This window comes from Periplaneta americana, chromosome 11 (assembly GCF_040183065.1).
Source record: "Periplaneta americana isolate PAMFEO1 chromosome 11, P.americana_PAMFEO1_priV1, whole genome shotgun sequence".
In the NCBI taxonomy this organism is placed as follows: Eukaryota; Metazoa; Arthropoda; class Insecta; order Blattodea; family Blattidae; genus Periplaneta; species Periplaneta americana.
This window is the reverse complement of record NC_091127.1, coordinates 28,106,366-28,125,973: the sequence shown is the minus strand read 5'-3', so window position 1 is coordinate 28,125,973 and position 19,608 is coordinate 28,106,366.

Sequence of the window (19,608 nt, the reverse complement as noted above, 5' to 3'; positions counted from 1 at the left end):
TTTTTATTCAAACCCTTTTCATTTTGTTAATCTGTCGGGTTCTTTGTCTGTAATTCATTTCGAAGAATCCTCATGTTGCACTAAATAGAAAGAATAATTTCATCTGGAACGTTAGAGCGTAGAACAGATAGACTTCCAGAAATACATTTTCTTACTAAATGCAGTTGATCTATGAGCTTGAACCAAACATATCTTTTTTAATGTATTATATAAATTATTTTATCTTTTTGCTAATTAAAGTGATTAAAATGTTTTTTTTTTGTTTTGTTTTTGCTCTTTATATTCTGGATACTTTACTTGTATTAGAAGAATATAACAAGAAGCAAAACTCTTACCTCCACAGTGGCTCAGTGCTAGCACGTTGTGATTCAAGTCCCGGAGGTTCAACCCAACTTTAAAACTTATGTTGGGTAAGACCGTGGTCTAAGCAACGCAACGGTTTTCTCAGGGTAATTATTTCGGTTCTCTTAATATATCCTAACAATTCTCCATCATCATTATCATCATCATCATCATAATCATAATCACAATCATCATCATCATCATCATCATCATCATCATCATCAAATTCATTTTTTCATTCATTAGGTCGACCTGGTTGGCGAGTTGGTATAGAGCTGGCCTACTAAGCCCAAGGTTGCGGGTTCGATCCCGGGCCAGGTCGATGGCATTTAAGTGTGCTTAAATGCGACAGGCTCATGTCAGTAGATTTACTGGCATGTGAAAGAGCTCCTGCGGGACAAAATTCCTGCACATCCGGCGTCGCTGATATGACCTCTGCATTTGCGAGCGTCGTTAAATAAAACATAACATTTTTTTTTTTCATTCATTAGGATTGTAATGTAGGCTCAACGCCCGTGGTGTACCCTGGAGTGTCTCTGACGAACTAAGTGGCCTATGTTTCTCGGGACTAGAGACATCTATGAGCCACGCTTGTAGGGTCGGGGCGAATAGCGGAAAATACTACATGTCAGTTGATTTCACATTACAATATTTGTAACTCTTGAATGCTATTCTAGATCATATATACCCAGATTGCTCGGCGTTAATAGGCTTTGACGGTAACAACTTTTGTCAGGTTTACTACGCTGCCATATAGTTGTTACATAGGGAGTCACGTCATAACTCCTATTTGAATTGCATTAGCTTCTCTACTGCCATCTCGTGTTCGTTTACGGCGGACGGGTGGCGATCCTGGCGGTTGTTCTCTTCAAAGAGCAACCGATTTTAACATAGAGATTAGCAATCTATATGTGATCTGGGGTGCTTTGTATGTATTCACACATACACTATTTGACAGCCTCTCTAATGTTGCTTGAATTCATTACCGTTATATACAATTTGTCAAAATTGATGCTATTGTTAACTCTTCTAAATACATTGTTTATAGGTACACTATTTCACAATTTATTTTATTCTCATTGAATTTACTGTTTGCAAAGTGTCATAATTTAATGTTTTTGTGAATGTTTGGAAATTGTTATGTACATATTGTATGAATGTACGTTATTTACGTATGTATGCACATGTGTGTATGTGTGTACATGTACAAAAGATCAAACCGTCGACCATCTTCTGCTCGAATGCCCCAAATACAACATGGAAAGGCAAACACTACGGAGAAACATAATAACCAAGGGAGGAATTTGGCCACCAGATAGAAGAGTCCTAACGAAAAGATTCTTAAAATACTTTTGCAAATTTGTGAATTCAATTGATTTTAATTCAATTGACTTTACAAACAATTAAAGTAGAATAGAACACAAAGTAGTAATAAGCATATATCTTTACATTGTGTAAATACATAAACGTAGATTTAGATAAGACAGAATAGGATTTATTAAGAAGTTTTTTTATTTTTTATTTTATTGGGTTATTTTACGACGCTGTATCAACACCTAGGTTATTTAGCGTCTGAATGAAATAAAGGTAATAATGCCGGTGAAATGAGTCCGGGGTCCAGCACCGAAAGTTACCCAGCATTTGCTCGTATTGGGTTGAGGGAAAACCCCGGAAAAAACCTCAACCAGGTAGCTTGCCCCGACCGGGATTCGAACCCGGGCCAGGTTTCGCGGCCAGACGCGCTGACCGTTACTCCACAGGTGTGGACTTAAATATAGAAACTCCATATTTTTCACATCCCTAAGTTAAGTGAAAAGACATATTTTTGCAACTATTACATTTAGAAAGTAGTAAAAAATAATTTCATGTATAGATTCACTCCAACCTAGTGTACATGTACAAGTGTACACGTATGTAGGCCTGTGTATGTATAATTAAATTAATACTTAGCATTTATGCTTGCAATCATGTATAACTTATATAAAGAAAGCCTTAAGGGGACACTTATGTGAGCTTTAAATCTTTTAAAATTTTCATCCAAAATTTATGAATTTTAAACTACATAAACATGCCTACAATGTTATCATCTGTATAAAATTTGGTGTCATTATGGCTAATAGACTTGAAATTATATTTTTTAAATTTATTTTATATTGACGTCATTAAAAAGACTCCTTGCGTCACAATTTTCACAATTTTTAGTTTATATTAGCTCAAAAGCTTCAAAATAGTCATGGGAACATAAATTAATCAGTTTTTTGAGCTCGGTCTAAATAGAGAGTCACAATAAATTTTTAAGTGGATTTTCTTAATTTTTCACCATTATTTCACCTTAGTATCCCCTTAAGTACATAAATGTATATGGACTATAAAGAGAATTGCGATGGTCAAAATAATCGCACTCGAAATAACTATAGGAACTTGAGTCTATCATCATCACGTCTTGAAAGCGCATCATGTTATCCGTACGATTGTAGCATATGTAAGCATGTCCATGTGCAGCAACTGAAAGTTGTAAAGTGCATATTACTGATGCAGAGAATCGAAACCATGACCGTTGAGCCCTGGGCCAAACGGATAGCGCACTGGCTGGGGTTGTAGGCGCAGGCTGTTACCCGGATGCGAGAGCGAGGGCCGGACCGGCCGTCATCCGGTGACGAGTTCACCGTGTAATTACAACAATTACTTGTCGGGCCGCCCCGCCGATAATTGGCCCATCTCGCACTGGCGTCTGTGTACGGCCTGCCAGCGTTTATCCGCATGCAAAGACAGCGGCGCCGCTTCGAACCGAAAATTGCTCTCAGGCCCCACAGCCCTCAGCTCTGATCGTATCGATGTGCTCACGCCAATCTTGGCGGCGTCGAACTCGAGTCCTCATTCAGCATTGCAGCTTCTCTTCGTAGAGTATGGTTGTCAGCGAAGGCTCGATCAACTCACGACTTCCCACCACAAGGCTTTAATCATTATCATCATCATCATCATCATCATCATCATCATCACTAGCAGCAGCAATTGCATAAGCATCTTCACCGCTATCATCAGCAGTATCTATATTGACAGAAACATATTTTTGTATTGTATTCTATTTATGGGGTATTCCACGAGGTGAGGGACAGCTAGCCCCAAATCGAGGGAAATAGCATATCTAACATTAGTGCGACCGTTAATGGAATACGGAACTACGTATTGGGATCCCTATAGAATATATCAGATAAATTCCTTAGAAAGAATCCAGTATAGGGCAGCTAAATTTGTTAAAGGTAAAAGAGAAGATGGGAACGATACGATAAAAGAACTTAAATAGGAAACTTTGGAAAACAGACGTAGGAAAACTAGAATAACATCATTGTATAGAGCACATCTAGGTCAGAAAGCATGGGTAGACATAACGGCTCGGTTAGAAAAGCCAACGTACTATGGTAGGAACGATCATGATTTTAAAATCAAATGTAGGAAACAGAAAACGGATGTAGGTAAATTCTCATTTTTAAACAGAACTATAAATGATTGGAATGACCTACCTGCAGCGGTCTTTGAGGGCTGTCCTTCCTTAAGGAGATTCAAGAATAATTTAAAGAGTTGTGTATAAAGTGAAAATTAAAATTAAGGTGACATTCAACATTTAATTTTTTAAGGTGGCATGTATTTATCTAGCCTGACGAGTTTACTTCCTTGGTTTGAATTGTAAATTATTTAAAAATAGCGTGTAAGAGGGCCTTAGACTAGAAATGTTTAGTTTAAATGTAGTTCTGTTTATAAGTATGCATAAGAATGCAATTATTTGACTTATTTGAACTGTTGTATCAGTGAAGCGAGGTGAGTCAGTGAAGTTATAGTTTTACAGTGCAGTGAACAGTTCCGATCAGTGATAATTTATAGCGTCAATGAAATGTGTTCTATAGTGTCAGTGAAATGTGTTACAGAGTGTCAGTGAAATGTGTGCTAAAGTGTCAGTGAAATGCGTCATAGTGCCACTACAGGGAATGAGATGAGAGTAAAGTGAAACACTATTGAAAATTATGTAGGACCTATACATAATTATGTAGGTTGTGTTGTAAAATTAGGTGTTTTATTTTATGTTTTATTATTATTGTGTTAATTTGTATTGTGTATTCTTATTGTATTGTGTATATGTGTTGTAAATTTTATTATGTATTGTAAATTTTATTGTGTATTGCTTATCATTTTAACTGTGTATTGTTAATATTGTATATACCACTGCCACCGGGTGCTTGCCCACTTGCAGTGTAAATAAATACATACATACATACATACATACATACATACATACATAAAGACAAAATTTTATATTTAATCGAAAAAAATCTGAAAAATTATAAGTCTCCAGGTATCGATCAAATTCCAGCAGAATTAATCCAAAGGGTGGAAGACCATTATCTAACGAAATTTATAAGCTTGTACTTGCTATTTGGGAAAAGGAAATTGTACCAGAACAATGGAAGGAGTCCATAATCGTACCTATCTTTAAGAAGGGGGTCAAGACTAACTGTAGTAACTTTCGAGGAATAGGCCTATCACTTTTGTTGACGTCGTACAAAATTTTGTCAAATATTCTTTTAAGAAGATTAACTCCATATGCATATGAAATTATTGGGGATCATCAGTGTGGTTTTAGGCGTAATAGATCAACTATTGACTAGATATTTTGTATTCGACAGATAATGGAGAAAAAATGGGAGTATAACGGTACAGTGCATCAGTTATTCACAGATTTCAAAAAGGCATATGACTCGGTTAAGAGAAAAGTTTTACATGATATTCTTATTCAATTTGGTATTCCCAAGAAACTAGTTCGATTAATAAAAATGTGTCTTAGTGAAACATACAGTAGAGTTCTTATAGGTCAGTTTCTGTTAGATGCGTTTCCAATTCACTGTGGGCTCAAGCAAGGAGATGCACTATCACCTTTACTTTTTAACTTTGCTCTAGAGTATGCCATTAGGAAACTCCAGGATAACACAGAGGGTTTGGAATTGAACGGGTTACGTCAGCTGCTTGTCTATGCGGATGACGTGAATATGTTAGGAGAAAATCCAGAAACGATTAGGGAAAACACGGGAATATTACTGGAAGCAAGTAAAGAGATAGGTTTGGAAATAAATTCCGAAAAGACAAGTATATGATTATGTCTCGTGACGAGAATATTGTACGACATGGAAATATAAAAATTGGAAATTTATCTTTTGAAGAGGTGGAGTAGCTCAAATATCTTGGAGCAACAGTAACAAATATAAATGACATTCGGGAGGAAATTAAACACAGAATAAATATGGGAAATGCCTGTTATTATTCGGTTGAGAAGCTTTTATCATCCAGTCTGCTGTCAAAAAATCTGAAAGTTAGAATTTATAAAACAGTTATATTACAGGTTGTTCTGTATGGTTGTGAAACGTGGACTCTCACTTTCAGAGAGGAACATAGGTTAAGGGTGTTTGAGAATAAAGTGCTTAGGAAAATATTTGGGGCTAAGAGGGATGAAGTTACAGGAGAATGGAGAAAGTTACACAACACAGAACTGCACGCATTGTATTCTTCACCTGACATAATTAGGAACATAAAATCCAGACGTTTGAGATGGGCATGGCATGTAGCACGTATGGGCGAATCCGAAAATGCATATAGAGTGTTAGTTGGGAGGCCGGAGGGAAAAAGATCTTTAGGGAGGCCGAGACGTAGATGGGAAGATAATATTAAAATGGACTTGAGGGAGGTGGGATATGATGATAGAGAATGGATTAATCTTGCTCAGGATATGGACCAATGGCGGGCTTATGTGAGGGCGGCAATGTACCTCCGGGTTCCTTAAAAGCCAGTAAGTAAGTAAGTAAGTAAGTAAGTAAGTAAGTAAGTAAGTAAGTAAGTAAGTAAGTAAGTAAGTAAGTAAGTAAGTAATCGAAGAATTTGTTATTTTGCATTAATAAGTTCTCCAATACATTGACTTTATACAGCACGGTACAATTTTAATTTTGGTGCCATAATTTGTTTGTTCTCAACATGCAAAGTCGACATGGCTGCTACAGAGGGATTATGGTAAGATTAGGTCATTTGATTTTAGGACATAGCTATCAGAATATTAAATTCCATGAAGTTAGTGGGCTCTTCTCAAATACTGGAGATGTTGAACCATTTAAGGAACATAAAAATAAACAAACGCAGAAAAAAACAAGGAGTCCTACAAAATCTACTCATTCCGTTGATCGTGTCATAAATTCAAAATTTTCAGAACTATCAGTTGGTGGTTACGTATTGATTCATTACCCACAAACTGGACAATATTACGTTCGACATATAATCCTTCTGAATTGTGTTAGTAATATGTGTAGTGTACAGTTCATGAGAAAGAAGGAAAGAACACTTACTTTGTGTACCCAACAAATGACGATATAGTTGAAATATCCCCAGATCTGGTTTTAAACACATTGCCTAAACCTAAGGAAGTTAGGGGAAAATTTATTTTCAACACGAATTTTATTGTGCGTAAGAAGGTTATTTTACTCTCAAAACTGTGTTTTTTCCCCCCCCCCCCAAATTATGACTAGGGTGTTCTTTACAAACTGTTCAATTCTGACTCTGTAACGTTTGTTATACTGTTGTAACGTTTGTTACTCTAAGTTTTTAATTATTTTCAAGTAACATACATCTCTAGAATTAAAAATTTTTTGGCTATGTCATTTAGTTCTGTGATTTTCCTAGACTCAAACTGTATTTCTTTATCTGACATAAAATATTGTAAGAACAGAGAATCACAACAGTCTTTCACAGCTTAAGAGTCCATGTCCTTTGATGTAACGTTTGTTACATTTTTTCAAATTGTAAACCCAAGAACATGCACCATCACAATATTATATTTTTGGCACTATATAATCTTCACATTATCCTCTATTACCAAGTATGTTCCAAAGCATTGCTCTTGTCTATAGTTGACTGCAGAAAAATTTCAAGTGTTCAAATCCATGTAAGAATGTAACGTTTGTTACAATGGAATGACCCTTATTTACATTCCATAATATTCGTACATCGCTTCACAGCTAAAATATGGAACACGTAAAAATACTTAATCTTTGTATTCGACAGATATTGGAGAATAAATGGAAGTATAAGGGCACAGTACATCAGTTATTCACAGATTTCAAAAAGGCATATGACTTGGTCAAGAGAGAAGTTTTATAATATTCTTATTGAATTTGGTAGTCCCATGTCTCAATGAAACTTACAGCAGAGTCCGTATAGGCCAGTTTCTGTCAGATGCTTTTCCAATTCATTGCGGACTAAATCAAGGATATGCACTATCACCTTTACTTTTTAGCTCTAGAATTATGCCATTAAGAAAGTTCAGGAAAACCGAGAGGGTTTGGAATTAAACGGGTTATATCACCTGTTTGTTTATGCGGAGAACGTGATTATGTTAGGAGAAAATCTACGAACTATTAGGGAAACAAGGGAACTTTACTTGAAGCAATTAAAAAGATAGGTTTGGAAGTAAATCCCAAAAAGACAAAGTTTCAAGTTAGAAACTTGTTCTGAAATATTTTCTTTTAAAACAAAATTTTCTCTTCTTTAGTCTATTGATATTTTAAAATCATAATACCTACATATTTCTAACTGATAAATAGTTTTTCGTAAATCATCCTCATTTTTATTATTATCAGGTCATCTGCAAAGAACAGATTAGCCATAATATATGTGAGAAGTATTTAAGTTATTTGTTTTTAATAATTTCTGGATCCTAGCAACCAATACCTCCTTTGTGTCTACTGAGCTATGGTAAGTCAAATACTGTATGTATAGAATATATTTTTTTAATCCAATGCCACCAGGTTATCATTTGACATTTCTGGTTTCTCCTCACAATGGCTAATTTGTAACCTACTTCTGAGGTTGGGGCGCCTGGAAGGCGGAGCTATGCTGCCCTGATGATGATGATGATGATGATGATGATGATGATGATGTGCCAGGATGTCTTAAACCTAAACCTAACCTAATTTCCAGACCATGGACGAACACAGGAACATTCCCCTTTAAGCAAAAATTCCTGTGTTGCAACCGGGAATCGAACCCGGGACCTTATGAACTGTAGTTAGAAGCTCTGACCACTAGCCCATGAGGCTGGCCTGTATAGAATATTTTACGCTATGTTTCGCTGCTGCTAGAACCCAGAATATTCAGTGAATATGATATGTTGATCATTCGGTAGAATTCAGTTTTTCCAACTGTCGGATTATATTCACAATGCATAATTAAACATCAACATAATAGTCTGACATATAGAAACAAGAGAAATAAAATTTCAGAATTCAGAATGAGAAACGTATACAGTAGTTTTAAATAAAAATAAATTAAATTGAATAATTCGAAATTATTTCGAGAGGCAATGTCGTTTGATGCAGTCAATTGTGTGGAATATTAAATTTTGGTTACATTCTGTGCTAGTGAGTCCGGGGAACTTATTTTGATATTAAAAACAGGTTTTGTAGTGTTGCTCGATTCCTTAAGAGCGAAGAACACGCCGAAAAATATAGTAATAGATATATTTTCTGTACTTCAGTTCGATTCTCAACCATCCATTGTCGTGTTACTCCTAACTTATGATTAGCTGAATTAATCGCTTTCACGCGAAGTCGGAGATTCGACTAATTCCGCAGCAACTTCAGTCAGAACTTAGTGTGACTTTAGTCCAGTGTGTAGGCCTATTTAAGTTTTGAAAGATGGTGTACAGAGACTGCATTAAGGGACCATACCTTTAACTTTATTTTCTCATCATTTTATAGCTTTATTGAAAATAATAAAAATCTTCCTTATCATTACGAAATTAACCGTGTCTCCCTTACTTAAAACTTTGTAGTTATTCTGTTCCTAATTTTACGTTGCTACAATTGTGTTTACATCAACGTATAGCGAATGGTAGCATTAATTGGAATGATTTATAGTTTTCATGTTAGTGATATGTTTTCAAGTTTTCATACAGTTTCAGAATTTTAATTCATACCGAAGGATAAACTAAACGTGGCTTGAGTTCATTCAACTTTCTGTTCAACACAGATGCAGTTTAATCGCCGGGAGGTGTCTGACAGAGGCGGAACACCACGTAAAAATATCTGGACTCTAGGTTTTGTATGAAGGGCATCTGAAGAGGTCAAAATATATTATATTCACAGAAACATTCTGTGATTATAAACTACTATAATTTTGTAGCCTTGCGTATTACGAAATTCATACCGGTGCCATTAGAAAGAACGGATATAAGTATTTCAGCGAATGTGTAATTTTAATTGTTGGAGGAAAACAATAGGTGGCACCATAATAAAAAAGAAAAAAGACGCTGTTCCTGTGTTTTCGCTTGTCATTGTGGCATTGTTGAATAGAAGCAAATTTATTTATTTATTTATTTATTTATTTATTTAACAAGGTAGATAGCTTGTGAGTACAAATTAAAATTATAAAACAAAAATGTTTCGTGAAATGGTATGAATGTTTACTTTTCAACTCAGTGTGAATTCTGCAGCATTTCGAGAGTTATGGCGAACTCACAGGATCGTAGTTAGTGTGTAAGTCTCTTGGAATACCATAGCACACGGAGTGTGGTAAGAGTTCAGCGTCCTTTCAGACGGGAGTTTCAACATGCGACATCTACTGACAAAACGATTCTGAGATGGTACAATACACACCAACTACATTCCTGTGGGTTCACCATAACTCTCTAATTGCTGCAGAATTCATACTGAATTGAAATGTAAACATTCATACCATTTAACACAATTTACTTCTATCCAGCAATGCCACAATGACAAGCGAAAGAAAGGGAACAACGTCTTTTTTTTTCTTATGGACCATTTACTGTTTTCCGCCAACAATTACAATTACACATCCCCTGAAAGTCCTTTGAGCCGTACTTTCTAATGGCACCGGTATGAATTTCGTAATACATATAGTTACAAAATTATAGCAGTGCATGCCGATCTTGCAAAAGCAGACTAGTCCATGAATGCAGTGGGAAATTATCTGGCTAACGTATTGCTGAAATGTTTATTTAAGAATGTAAACAAAAGTCATTACTGGGTTAAAGGGTTAATACAAAGGTTTGACGTTGCAAGAAGGCTAGAGAACCTAATATTTTGTTCCTTGTTAATGTGACATGATTTTCTTACAACACATCGCGCCGACCCTTTTTTATGGCAGTTCAACCCCGACAAAAATAATCTTTCTAGGAGAAATTAAAATTATTTCACTTACCTTCATGATGTTCTTGAGTTTCTTCATTATGTCATTTGTTGTTGGTGTGGGAAATGCAGAAGCCTTAAGGACAAGTAGACATCAGGTATTATATTCTTGGAGGTAGCAATTACATTAGCCTACTTGTATGCGATACTTCGATCCAGTTTTTGCGAAACACGAATTTAATAACGCAGAATATTTCGACGTCAGTAAATAAATATTTTACAATGTGATGCGATATTTTTAGGTTTATGCAATAATGTTACGTTTCTGAACAACGTAACGGTTCCATTATTAGAGAAGGCAAAATAAGAGGAAGCTTTCTGTTGGATTTGTTGGATCACCAGTTCTCGAGAATAAATATAGCTTCTGGTGACGGACTCACCAGTTCTTCTTTGCTTATTTTTTCCCCTCCGATAATTGAGTCGATACCTAGCCCTGGAACAATGGGCATTTCCACAGCTACGGCATGGTGCGAAAAAAAAAATAGTCACACCACGTTGAACACCGTGAAAGTCTTACATCATACTGAATTTTAAGTAACTGGAGAAGGAATACAGCTGTTAAAAATTCTGTCCAGATATTGCAGCCTGTTTAATTATCAGAACAATTAGGTACTCCCACATGTAGAAACTGGTGTATAAATTGACATTTTTAGGTTGTTTCGATAGTAAGAAGTACCAGTAGCTAGATATGAAGTTGGTGTAATAAACATTTCTACGTTACCGCTAGTTTTTATCAAATTTATGCAAAATCATACTAACGAATAAATGTTGATATTTTAACTGAAAGAATTTTACTAAACGAAGAATAAGCTTTTATATATAGGCCTATATGCTAATAAATAGCTTGTTTATTTCCACGACGATTTCTATTAATTAAAGTTGTTTAAGACTTTTTTCGTATGTTGTCAAGTTGCTTACTTACCTGTTGAGTTAAAATTGAAGATTGTGGTCCCAAAATGCGTTCAGTCCATTTTTATGAAAAGACTGGGCTAGTTTTTTATCCACCGGTCTACGGACTGAGCGACTTTTCAAGTGACATGTACAATAACACAAAGTTTTAACCCTTTGAAGAGCAGTGGTTACAGTACGTAACCACCTTTTAAATTTGAGTTTCCCGCCTACTTACAGAATGGTTTTTATTTCAATAGTAGGCCTACTTCGCTGCGTTCACTGATCCCTAGTAACTGTAGAATAATGTTATTTTTCCTATATTTGTGTTGCTCAGCCTGTTCACTAAGATGACCGATGTTGTTGTGTATAGTTGGGGTGTGGAAGACTCGCTACGTGTTTTTATTTCAGTCATATGCTAAAATATCACAGTTACGTAAGTTTCTATTTAGTATTATTTGTCTTTCGGCCTTTTAGAATATATTTCAGTAACAAGATTGTAATTTCTTCGACATATGTGGCATCAATATAGAAATAAAGTGGTGGTTTCAAAACGTAACCACCATGCAAACAGGGTAGTTATGCTTACCATATCCAACAATATGTTCCATTTTCGTGTCAGCTTATTCATCATGGCTACAAGGAAGAGAAGGTTGGTGACAATCACAAAGTGTTTTTGACAACTTTTTCACAAGTTTGAATCTGATGATCTCTAAGGCAGCAAAATATGTATGCATGTGGTACAGTTAGACATGGGCGTATTGGTTTACCACACACGAAAGAAGAGACCGTGACATGAAACGTGGTGGGAGTGATAGCCGTACGTCATATGCTGGAGTGTCCTGGCCCAAGTGGAAGGATAGAAGGTCCATTCTTTTCCATTCTTATCACCACGATCCATCTACTGTCGCCACTGTTTCAAAGAAATAGAAGAATGGAACAACCACTGAAATTGCTAGTCCACAACTCGTGAAGGACTACAACAAACATTGGGTTATTTTGACAAAGCTGACATGTTGAAGTCCTTGTACGAGATTGATAGAAAATGCAGAAGATAGTGGCACCGTATGTTTTGGCATTTTGTTGATGTCACTGTGGCTAATGCCTTCTTGGTATATTCATTGAGAGATGAAGGTGGAGAACTGACTCTGAAGAATTTCAGGTTGGCTGTTGTTGTTGGTTTGGTCGTAGCTAATATTCCAAAACCTAGAGGGAGAAAGACAGTACTAAAATCTGTGCACCACTTCAAGCCAATGATCCCATATGAGAAAAGATTCGACAAGGTGGCACATACGCCTGTGTATCGATCTTCAAGACGCTGTGCTTATTGTAGCACTGAAGTTCAACCACACAGGAGTAAATGGACCTGCAACACATGTAACACATGTGAAGTGGCACTTTGTCTTAATGAGGCCAGAAACTGTTTCCTTTTGTATCATTCACAATAAGTCTGAAGGCATTGTGTTCTGCAGTATTGCATAGTGGTTTTACCATGAAACCACCCATTTTCTGTGTCAAAAATTGAAGTTTTTCAAATTTTTAAAATTTGAGGTACTTCTCTTAGACAAATAAAAGATTAATTTCATTGCAAACACAATTTTTTATTTCCCTCCCAAATGCGTGCATCAAAGGGTTAAACGAGGACTGGCGTTGTTTTCGAAGAAAACAAGATTAAAATATAATGTTAGAAGTCTCAAACATAAATGGCCAAATGAACTGAGCGAGTTTTGTGATCACAATCTTCAATTACAGTTGAAGTCTTATGTATCTTCATAATACATTTTTTATGCGTTGAACTGAAGATTTTGAACTGGGTTTAAAATAGTGAAGAGTGCAGTAATGAATCTTAATGTTTCCGTTGCTTCAAGGCGGAGTGATGGTGGAATTTATTTGAATGGTGAATTTGCTAAACGACTTAAGTCCCTAGAAGTAGTTTTGAGAAAATTAAAGAAAACTGTTTTTTTGGCCTCGCTGAACTATATATTGTTACAATATAATTTTTTGTATGTAAGAAAAATACCTTTCATCAGGTCGTAAAAAATTAATTATCTTCAGGACTTAAGTTGTTCAGCAAATTAACTTCAATTCTGCATCATAATTATTAGGTTACTGACACATAAACATGTTTAACTAAATGTATTTATACCAAAATCATAAAATAATCTTATTGCAATTCTTGAACAACATTATTCTGAACAATTTGTTAATCCCAAGAGCGCAGATATCTGATGGAGAAAAGTATGATGTAGAAGAAATGTTTCTAAGCACTTATTGTCATTAATAATTTGATTAGTGTGTTGTTCTTATTTTGTCCAGGACAAGTATCGCAAAACAACCACAGTTCTTTAATATACTGGATGGGACACAGTTATTGAAGTACTGTGCAGGAGAAAATTACATACCTCATTAAGACTTTTTTTTTTTGGCCTGTCTCTCATGGTAAACACAAAAGGATATTTCACTAGTTTTCATGTTGTGCACAGAGAAAGCTGGGACGGTAAGCTGGCGATAGTAATGAGCGTATTCCGAATCTCACCGGTGAGCAATCCGATGGCATCACGGTGTTCCGAATTCCACTGATGACGTCATTGATGCTCCACCGGTGTCGCACCGGTGCCATCAACTTGCAGAGGTGGTGGCAGTCTCCATCAGCCGCCATCAATGAATCTGATTGGTTCTTGTATAGGGCGGGAATTAGCAGGCGAATGACATCGTGCACTGTTGTGTCATGGCGGTGTGTTTTGCTTTAGTTCTGCTGTATTGTTTATAATGAGCACAGCGTAAAAACAAAATGTTAATGGCTTATGAGCGAACATGTCAACGGACCCGTTATTACTACCGGTCCAAGAAATAAATTGTTTATGCTATCTTTTCTTTGAACGAGATGGCAGTACGAAAATTTCGCAAAATTTTGCTAGTGTAGCACAGACAACAACTTATACAGTCGCCATGACAGCCATCGATCCTTCCAGCAGTTTTGTTCCTTATTTCGCTGCAACGTGACGTCATTGATGCCACCGGACCGGTGAGATTCGGAATACGCTGAATACATATCCTGAACTGGTGTTTAGGCAAGCATACATTTTTTTTGGCGAGCCAAAACATAAATTGCAAAACTTGTCAACGCTCTGCGAAAAAAGAAGTCTAGTTTTAACATTCCAACAGTAGGGACACTTTTTTAATGAATTTTTCCTTCTTTTTTTTTTTTTTGCATTTCAGCCAATTGAACGCAATGGATTCAGCATCAATCTATGACTGTCGTAATTGTTTTTAGTTTCTTTCGGAAAATACTACAAAAGCTGTTGTTTAAAATCGTACTTCAGGTTGTATCCACTGATTTTGAGTAAAATTATAATATTGTTACGATTTTACAGGAATTTGTGTTTTTGGAATAGAGTCAAGAACCGGTAGAGTAGAGGGAGGGGTTCCGCAAACTGAAGTCTAGCCCAAAAATGGATCGTGCCTTCAAAAAGTTTGGAAACCACTGATTTAAGGTTTCAACCTGAAATTAGTTTCTTTTGTTTCAGATCATTAGTCTGTGAAATAGTTTAGCCTGTGAATAATCTCTTTAAAATGTATGCTATAAAGTACATAGCTTGTGTCGCTTTCTTCAAACGGTTTAGAGAGTTACTTATAGAGGAGAAGGTGGAAATATGAGCTAGGAGTGATAATATGGGCTACCTCGTTTTTTACTAGGGGATACTCGTCCAATTTGGCAATATTTGTATTTTGACACAGTTTGTAGTTACATATTCTGAAATTAAATATTCCACTATTATGGAATGTCTTTAGACATTAAATCCCAATAAACCTCTGAAAGAAAATTCTACAATTCTAAATTACTTTACACATAACATACTAATAAATAACAAATGACATGTTTCCATATTTGGTACTTCATCAGGATAAATTGGCAATAGTACAGGGGTAATTTGGCAATAGGATTAAAAAGTGAAATTTTCAAAATAAAACAGTGGTACAAGGTTTATAAGACTTAATTTACTCGGACAAGAAGTCACTAAACATCACAAAAAAAAAAAAAGAATTGAATGGATTTTTCCGACCACTCTTATTAACTATATTGAAGGGTTGTCTTATAATTTCTTTTGCCGATAGCCCAAACCCAAGTTCTTGCATTTTAATTACATATGTCACCAGTTTTTGATCTTCCTCAAAGGTTAGAGCTATGGGTCTTCCTTTCTTGGGAATGACAACGTCATCGGGTCCTGAGGATGCATACAGAAACCTCTTTAAGTTGTTAAAGGGCACATTGTACTTGTTAGAAGCCTTATAAGTCGACGATCTATCTTTCAAAACACTCCCAACCGCCGTCCGCAAATCATCTTTGGAATATTTTTCAGAATAATGTCTTCGTTCCCTCGGCATATCTGCAACACACCACACACAGTGCTGCATTAAAGACTGTAAAAAATCCCTCACATGTCCCTACTCTTAAATTTTACCATCCAGTACACATTCTTGTTCAAAGATAGCAGCAATATATCACTATAAAGGAAAATGGCTAATTCACACTACCCTGGAGAAGACATTTTTTTTGCTAAGAAGAACATAAAACGAGCTAAGGCCTGATGAGTTATTAACAGAAAATATTAATTATATAAATGGCTTACCTTATAGTAAGTATGGAATCTCAGCTTTTGATATGTAATGCACAAACATACGTAGGTAATGAAGAACACTTTCTTTCCGTCTTTGTATACACACGTCCACACAACCACCACGTCAACAGGAAGTATTCAACACTTCTTTCTATTAGTAACAATATTTGTCACTATAAGGCGCGGATTCGAATGAAACGAAAACTAAAAGTACAGTCAGATGTTGCACTATATGAAGGTGTCATTGAACGTCTTAAAACTCTGGAGGAAATTTGGCAATAAAAGAAATGCAAGAATATTGCCAAATTTCCCAAATAGCTAAATTTACCGAGTTTCCCTATATATGGTGTAGTTACCTAGCGAAAAAGCTCTAAAAGTACATCTCGTGTCCATCAGTCTGCGTGCACAAAGAGACAAACCAGTTGCCTTTGTGGTGTGGATGTGGTGTGTCCTTTGTATTTTTCATCAATTTCAAAGTTTTTGCAGGTATGTAATTTCAATGTTATTGAAAAAAAAAATAAATTTAGAGTTTAGAAATCACGCTTGATTTGTTGCACTGATGAAGAATAGCTCTATCACATGGCATAAGAGTAATATTTATTTAGAACAACAATTGCCATACTTAATCTTAGAAACCTTCATGAGTCGATGCAGGTAATATGGGCTACCGCTATGTGTCAAATATGGGATAGGTAGCCCATATTACCAGCACATTCACACGTCCCGTATTTTCACTATCGTGATTTGCGTTATTTGTTACAGAATATTGCCATTGATGTGACACAGGCTTGCTACTTATGTTTCTTTGTTTTTTTTTTTTTTTTCAATTTTATTTTAAAATTTTTGTGGTAGCCCATATTTAGACCCTACTACCTGTAACTATTGGCCTTTAAGACTTAAAAATTGTATATGAATAATTACTTTGTATGTCGATAAAGATTTTCAAGCAATATGCCACACCATTTCCCATTATTATGAGGAAAACAAAATGGTAGCCCATATTTCCATCTTCTCCTCTATTACAATCTCGAAAATTGTGTAAAATAGGTCCCAAATATTGATAATTTCCTTTGTTTGTAGTAAAATTCTTTTGAGGTCTTTCATATCCTGTCTTTTACGTGAATACCCTAATCTACATTCACCTGTTCTTCAGTCAGTACGAATAAGTGTTTACATGATTACATTAAAGCATTCTCATGTAGTTTTCTTATGTACCCATGTCGAAATTGTGTAAATGTAGAAGATGTAATGCTGTCCTTAAGTTGCACTTCCTCTCGTACAGAGTTACGTTACTTACTTACAAATGGCTTTTAAGGAACCCGAAGGTTCATTGCCGCCCTCACATAAGCCCGCCAGCGGTTCCTATCCTGTGCAAGATTAATCCAGTCTCTATCATCATACCCCACCTCCCTCAAATCCATTTTAATATTATCCTCCCATCTACGTCTCGCCCTCCCTAAAGGTCTTTTTCCCCTCCGGTCTCCAAACTAACACACTATATGCATTTCTGGATTCGCTCATACGTGCTACATGCCCTGCCCATCTCAAACGTCTGGATTTAATGTTCCTAATTATGTCAGGTGAACAATACAATGCGTGCAGTTCTGTGTTGTGTAACTTTCTCCATTCTCCTGTAACTTCATCCCGCTTAGCCCCAAATATTTTCCTAAGCACCTTATTCTCAAACATCCTTAACCTATGTTCCTCTCTCAGAGTGAGAGTCCAAGTTTCACAGCCATACAGAAGAACCGGTAATATAACTGTTTTATAAATTCTAACTTTCAGATTTTTTGACAGCAGACTGGATGACAAAAGCTTCTCAGCCGAATAATAACAGGCATTTCCCATATTTATTCTGCGTTTAATTTCCTCCAGAGTGTCATTTATATTTGTTACTGTTGCTCCAAGATATTTTAATTTTTCCACCTCTTCGAAGGATAAATCTCCAATTTTTATATTTCCATTTCGTACAATATTCTGGTCACGAGACATAATCATATACTTTGTCTTTTCGGGATTTACTTCCAAACTGATCGCTTTACTTGCTTCAAGTAAAATTTCCGTGTTTTCCCTAATCGTTTGTGGATTTTCTCCTAACATATTCACGTCATCCGCATAGACAAGAAGCTGATGTAACCCGTTCAATTCCAAACCCCGCCTGTTATCCTGAACTTTCCTAATGGCATATTCTAGAGCGAAGTTAAAAAGTAAAGGTGATAGTGCATCTCCCTGCTTTAGCCCGCAGTGAATTGGAAAAGCATCAGATAGAAACTGACCTATACGGACAGAGTTACGTTAACATTATAAAAGTATACTACCCAGGTAGATACATTTACCTTTAATGCACTAATTAATATTTAAGAACTTACTGTATGTGTGATTTATCATTTGCAGAAACAATTCTGAGAATTTTTTTGTCAAACTGTATGTTTCTAAAATCTGAAAATAGCAATTTTAATAGAAATTTTGGCCGACACATCCACGTCAGCAGTCTTTCATTTGAAAATACATGATCTAGTTCACGCATTTACGAGTTTTCTTTCAAAATCATATTATAGACATTTAATAATTTCAAGGGAAAATTGTTCCTGGGCTGGGTATCGATTCCGGGACCCTTCGCTTAGCGCGCGAATCCTCTCCCGACTGAGCTACTCAGGGACAACACCTGACACCGTCCCAATTTTTCCCTTCATATCCAAACAACTCAAATGGGCTGACAAGGAGCCAGAAACCCAACTTTGAGTGCACACAAAACTCTGTGTGACTTTAAATTGTGGTTTTCTGTTAACGTACCTACAGTGACGTATATATTATGAAATCTGGCTTTCAGGTATAGCTTCCTTGTCAACCCACTTGAATTGTGTGGCTATAAATGGAAAAAATTAGGACGGTGTCAGCTATAGTTACTGGGTAGCTCAGTCGGTAGAGCATTCGCGCGCAAAGCGAAGGGTCCCGTGATCGATACACGGCCCCGGAATAATTTTTACCTTGAAATTATTTAAGTCTGCTTCACAAGGAGCTTCACCTGAAAGCTAGATTTGTATAATGTTTTGACATTGTCTCTCCATATATACACTTTCCTCACCTCATTTTATTACCACGCACGGATGGGGCAAATGAAGTTCAGTCACTAACTCACGCCTATAATCATACAATACTTTATTGTGCATATTTATAGAACATGAACTGGTGGGTCTACTGCCCTTATAATACCACAAAGATAGTTCAGGCAATTCTATAACGGTCACCAGATTCACAGACGAGTCGGATCTAGCCGTATGCGTTCTCGATGTTGTTCATTAATTCTGACCAATACAGTACAGTAGAACTAAACTGGAGAAGTCATATCTCGCCCTAATATATGTCCCCGATGTTGTTCTTTAATCCACTGTCGTGAGCATTACACAGAAAGAATAGGCTATATTACATAAATTTATCTATCCTTCGTCATTTAATATCATTAAAGCTTATACGCTACTCTTTACCTTATTTTTAATAAGTGAAATTACTGTTAAATGAGA